The sequence below is a fragment of the Arachis ipaensis genome, chromosome B5, assembly GCF_059453495.1.
Source record: "Arachis ipaensis isolate K30076 ecotype BB chromosome B5, ASM5945349v1, whole genome shotgun sequence".
Classification (NCBI taxonomy): domain Eukaryota; kingdom Viridiplantae; phylum Streptophyta; class Magnoliopsida; order Fabales; family Fabaceae; genus Arachis; species Arachis ipaensis.
Window position 1 is genome coordinate 47,658,623 of NC_142440.1, and position 5,860 is coordinate 47,664,482.

At 37.7% G+C, this 5,860-nt stretch overlaps 1 non-coding gene across 1 annotated transcript; it reads right to left on the reverse strand.

Annotated features, from left to right (window-relative positions):
• Window positions 1–240: 240 nt before the first annotated feature.
• On the reverse strand, window positions 241–348 carry LOC148564084 (small nucleolar RNA R71). Its single transcript, XR_015885012.1, has one exon. It is a non-coding gene; the product is annotated as a small nucleolar RNA R71 (small nucleolar RNA).
• Window positions 349–5,860: the final 5,512 nt, after the last annotated feature.

The window sequence follows — 5,860 nt, forward strand, 5'->3', positions numbered from 1 at the left end:
AAGTTTCATGGACTTCCATCTGAAGACCCTTTCCAGTTTTTAACTGAATTCTTGCAGATCTGTGATACTGTTAAGACTAATGGAGTAGATCCTGAAGTCTACAGGCTCATGCTTTTCCCATTTGCTGTAAGAGACAGAGCTAGAATATGGTTGGATTCTCAACCTAAAGATAGCCTGAACTCTTGGGATAAGCTGATCAAGGCTTTCTTAGCCAAGTTCTTTCCTCCTCAAAAGTTGAGTAAGCTTAGAGTGGATGTTCAAACCTTCAGACAGAAGGAAGGTGAATCCCTCTATGAAGCTTGGGAGAGAAACAAGCAACTGACCAAAAAGTGTCCTTCTGACATGCTTTCAGAATGGACCATCCTGGATATATTCTATGATGGTCTGTCTGAATTAGCTAAGATGTCATTGGATACTTCTGCAGGTGGATCCATTCACTTAAAGAAAACGCCTGCAGAAGCTCAAGAACTCATTGACATGGTTGCTAATAACCAGTTCATGTACACTTCTGAGAGGAATCCTGTGAGTAATGGGACGCCTCAGAAGAAGGGAGTTCTTGAAATTGATACTCTGAATGCCATATTGGCTCAGAACAAACTATTGACACAGCAAGTCAATATGATTTCTCAGAGTCTGAATGGAATACAAGCTGCATCCAACAGTACTCAAGAGGCATCTTCTGAAGAAGAAGCTTATGATCCTGAGAATCCTCCAATCGCAGAGGTGAATTACATGGGTGAACCCTATAGAAACACCTATAATCCCTCATGGAGAAATCACCTAAATCTCTCATGGAAAGATCAACAAAAGCCTCAACAAGGCTTTAATAATGGTGGAAGAAACAGGTTTAGCAATAGCAAGCCTTTTCCATCATCCACTCAGTAACAGACAGAGAATTCTGAACAAAATACCTCTAATTTAGCAAACTTAGTCTCTGATCTATCTAAGGCCACTGTGAGTTTCATGAATGAAACAAGGTCCTCCATTAGAAATTTGGAGGCACAAGTAGGCCAGCTGAGTAAGAAGATCACTGAAACCCCTCCTAGTGCTCTCCCAAGCAATACAGAAGAAAATCCAAAAGGAGAGTGCAAGGCCATTGAATTGACCATCATGGCCGAACCCACAAGAGAGGAGTGATGAGTATTTTGGTGGAAAAATAAATTTCTCCCAAAACACACAAATCTAACCGGCAAGTGTACCGGGTCGCATCAAGTAATAAAAACTCACGGGAGTGAGGTCGATCCCACAGGGATTGAAGGATTGAGCAATTTTAGCTTAGTGGTTAATTTAGTCAAGCGAATCAAGATTTGGTTGAGTGTTTTGTGATTTGCAGAAATTAAATTGCATGGAATTAAAGAGAACTGGAAATAAATTGCTGAATCTTAAAGAACAAGAAATTGAATGGCAGAAACTTAGAATGCAAGAAATGTAAATTGCGAAATCTTAAAGTGCAAGAAATGTAAATGACTTGAGTTGTAAAGGGGATTGGGACTTGGATTTGCAGAAATTAAACAAGGAAAAGTAAATTTGCATCAAGCAAAGAAGTAGAAGAGGGTTTGGGTTAAATCGGATCTTGAAGCAGAAAAGTAAATGAACATGAAAACAGTAAACAGAGAATTAGAAATTGAAAGTTCATATCTCAGGACCCAGAGACTAGAAAGCCGAGTCTAGATCTCAATGCCTTTCTAGATCCAACAAGAACAATTGCAAGGGAATTGTAAATTGCAAGGAAAGTAGATGAAGAGCAATTAACAGAAACTGAAATTCAATCAAGCAGTAAATAAAGCAGAGAGATCCAAGGATGAGATTGAAACAAAATTTCTTCAATTCTCCAACCCAAGATCCAAGACAATTGTAATTGAAATTGAAAGCAATAAAACTAAGAGGAAGAGAAGTGAATTCTCCTTCCCCAAGACTAAGAAATTAAAGATCACTCAATATCCAAAGCTCTCCGAAAACTATTATGAAAATTCAAAGGGAAAGCTCTCAAAGGAAAAGCTCTCTGAAGAACTTGAATACTATCCTATTTATACACTTTCTTCAAATGATCTTCAAGCCTTGAGTTGGGCCTTTGCTCTTGGTGGAATTGGGTTGAAAGAGGCCTTGGTTGATTGCTCTTGGAGTTTGGAGAAGAACCAAAGTGAACCAAATGAACCGGGTTGGAGTTTTGCAAAAGTTGGAGTAAAAGTTTGAGCAAAAGTTAGGGGCTAACTTTTGCTCCAACTTTTCATATCAGCCACCATAACTTGCTGCTATCCACGTTAGGACAAAAGTTAGGGGTCTAACTTTTGCTCCAACGTTGGCCTCCTAATATGTACTTATGGCGCCAACGTTAGCCCAAAAGTTAGAGGCTAACGTTGGCGCAAACTTTTGCTCCTCCCCTTGTATTTTTCATGTGCCAACGTTAGCCCAAAAGTTAAGGGCTAACGTTGGCGCAAACTTTTGGTGGCCAGGGAGGTTTTTCTTATGCCAACGTTAGCCACCAAGTTAGGGGCTAACGTTGGCGCAAACTTTTGGTGCCCAGGGGTGATTTTCATGTGCCAACGTTAGCCCAAAAGTTAGGGGCTAACGTTGGCGCAAACTTTTGGTGCCCAGGGAGTGATTTTCAAGTTCCAACATTAGCCCAAAAGTTAGGGGCTAACGTTGGGGCTAACTTTTCACCCAAAAGTTTGTGCAAAAGTTTGAGGCTAACTTTAGGTCCAGCTTTTTGCTTCCTGGTTCAATTTCACTTATTCCATTGTCCTCTCTTTACTCCTAGCTATTCCTTCTTGCTTCAACCTTTCTCCAAGCTTTCTTCACCTATCATTAATCAACCAAACACATCAAAGCTATGCTTAAAATCATGAGATATTCATTCTTTCATAATATGTGACAATTATAGTATAAAACCTCATGAAATAGCATGAATTCATACATGGTTGATTAAATCAAAGGAAACATGAAAATCTACCCAATTAGCTTGCTTATGGCTCAAGAAAGTGTATAATTCTAATGAAAACAAAAGAAAAAGACTAGTTAAAATAGGCTAAGATGACTTGTCATCACAACACCAAACTTAAAGCTTGCTTGTCCTCAAGCAAGAAATAAATTTATGCTCCAAGGTTCTTTCAATTAAGATGGATTGAAGAATAACTTGTAAAGTCCAGTGAGTGAAGTGATCAGGTACAGTGGGGTGAACTCTAAATCATGTGCTCTTGCAAGGGCTTCAGTGCTTACTAGTCCTCACATATTGGGAGTCTTAGGTCTTAGGATTTTCATCCAAATGGTATCATGGAGATCTCTTTATATGTAATCACCTTGAAGCAGCTTATAGTTTCTGTGCTTTGGCCTTGACTCTTAGTGTCATGTCTCAAAGCGGCTCTTTTAAATAAGCTTTCAATCAATACTCCTAAACCAGTTGGTTTTAAGGTATTAGGTGTTAAAGCACCCCTAAGGATTTACTTGCTCAAGCCTCTTTCTTTGACACAACTCAACCACAAGCATTTACTAGGCTAACAACTCTTTGAGTCATTGTTTCTTCTTTCTTTTCTGCCTAGTAATTGATGCTCAGAGCCTTGGGCCATGTTCTTTTTATCTTTGTATTTTCTTTTCTTTCTTTTGTTTTGTTTGCTGCTTCTTGGATCAATAAATTTTTGAGAATCTCCACAATACTTCTTTGAACTTCATGTCCTGCCTATGAGCTCCCATGCAAGTTTTCACAAGCATGCAACCTCAATACATAATCATACAACTAGAACCACCACTTCTCCTAATCTTTTGCTTGCCTCAAAATTGTTTAATTCCTCAATCCTTCTTTTCAAAGAACTTTCATGTGATGCAATTCTTGAATCATTGAGTACAAACAAGTTTTGAAGAGAAAAATGTTGTGAATGATCAAGCATCTTGCTTATTGAATTACAGAAAAACTATACTATGCAGATAGATAATCAGGGAAACTAAACCACTCTCAATCATAGCAGTGTTTGATGTAAGATAATCACTTAACAATACAACCTTTTGGAGTTCACTTGCTTTCCTTCTTCTCATCATCATCATTGCTGGCCTTTAGGTTCATCTTTTGTTTCTTTGGTTGATGATGCTTAATCCTTCCAAAAGCTTGTATGGACCTCTGTAATGATATTGAAAGTTGCTTGTTCCCCAAGCACTTGGAAACAATGGTTAGTCTGGCTGATTTATTTGTGGGCTTTTGAACTTACTTTGGTGTGGGAACACCAAACTTAGTACCTTGCCAATGGTTTTCATGCATCAAATTAACCATGTGTGAAACTCTTTTTCTTTTTTTCTTTTTCAAAAGCAATAAAACTGAAAACTAGGAAACAGCAGAATAGTTAACTAGTTCATCCAACATGCTTGAAGCCAACATTATGTAGAAAGTGAGAATGTATTTTATGATGGGATTTTGGTGGAACACCAAACTTAGAATCCTTCATTCTCCCTTAGATTGTTTTGGTGTGCAACACCAAACTTAGCTTCTTGCAATATAGGTAAAACTATTTAACCTTTTTATTGAAATAGATATGAAAAGAGAACTACCTCAGGTTGGGTTGCCTCCCAACAAGCGCTCTTTTATTGTCACTAGCTTGACATCTTGCTCTTTGATTATGGAGGCTGGAAATCATAATGCCTCAATTTTTCTCCTCTTGCTGTAGGATTCCTTTCCTCCATGACCTGCACAATCACAAACAATCCAAATGAAAATTGGATATTCTCATGCCAGAATGTAGTCAGAGGATTAGTTGACACCATGTGTCAAACAGTTGGTAAACTTGAGAGATTAATGAACGAAAATCACTTCTCTCGTTTATTTATCAAGCTATGAGAATCATATTCAGCAAGATAAACCAAGAAAACTTCACTCTATTGCTAAAGTGAGGTTTCAATTAGCTCAGGCAAAAATTCAAACAGTTAGTGTGTCAGTTAAAAATTAAAGAAAAAGTGCTTGATCTAAATTGCTACCTCACTTAATCATTGTCAATCTAATCAATCCCCGGCAACGGCGCCAAAAACTTGATGAGTATTTTGGTGGAAAAATAAATTTCTCCCAAAACACACAAATCTAACCGGCAAGTGTACCGGGTCGCATCAAGTAATAAAAACTCACGGGAGTGAGGTCGATCCCACAGGGATTGAAGGATTGAGCAATTTTAGCTTAGTGGTTAATTTAGTCAAGCGAATCAAGATTTGGTTGAGTGTTTTGTGATTTGCAGAAATTAAATTGCATGGAATTAAAGAGAACAGGAAATAAATTGCTGAATCTTAAAGAACAAGAAATTGAATGGCAGAAACTTAGAATGCAAGAAATGTAAATTGCGAAATCTTAAAGTGCAAGAAATGTAAATGACTTGAATTGTAAAGGGGATTGGGACTTGGATTTGCAGAAATTAAACAAGGAAAAGTAAATTTGCATCAAGCAAAGAAGTAGAAGAGGGTTTGGGTTAAATCGGATCTTGAAGCAGAAAAGTAAATGAACATGAAAACAGTAAACAGAGAATTAGAAATTGAAAGTTCAGATCTCAGGACCCAGAGACTAGAAAGCCGAGTCTAGATCTCAATGCCTTCCTAGATCCAACAAGAACAATTGCAAGGGAATTGTAAATTGCAAGGAAAGTAGATGAAGAGCAATTAACAGAAACTGAAATTCAATCAAGCAGTAAATAAAGCAGAGAGATCCAAGGATGAGATTGAAACAGAATTTCTTCAATTCTCCAACCCAAGATCCAAGACAATTGTAATTGAAATTGAAAGCAATAAAACTAAGAGGAAGAGAAGTGAATTCTCCTTCCCCAAGACTAAGAAATTAAAGATCACTCAATATCCAAAGCTCTCCGAAAACTATTATGAAAATTCAAAGGGAAAGCTC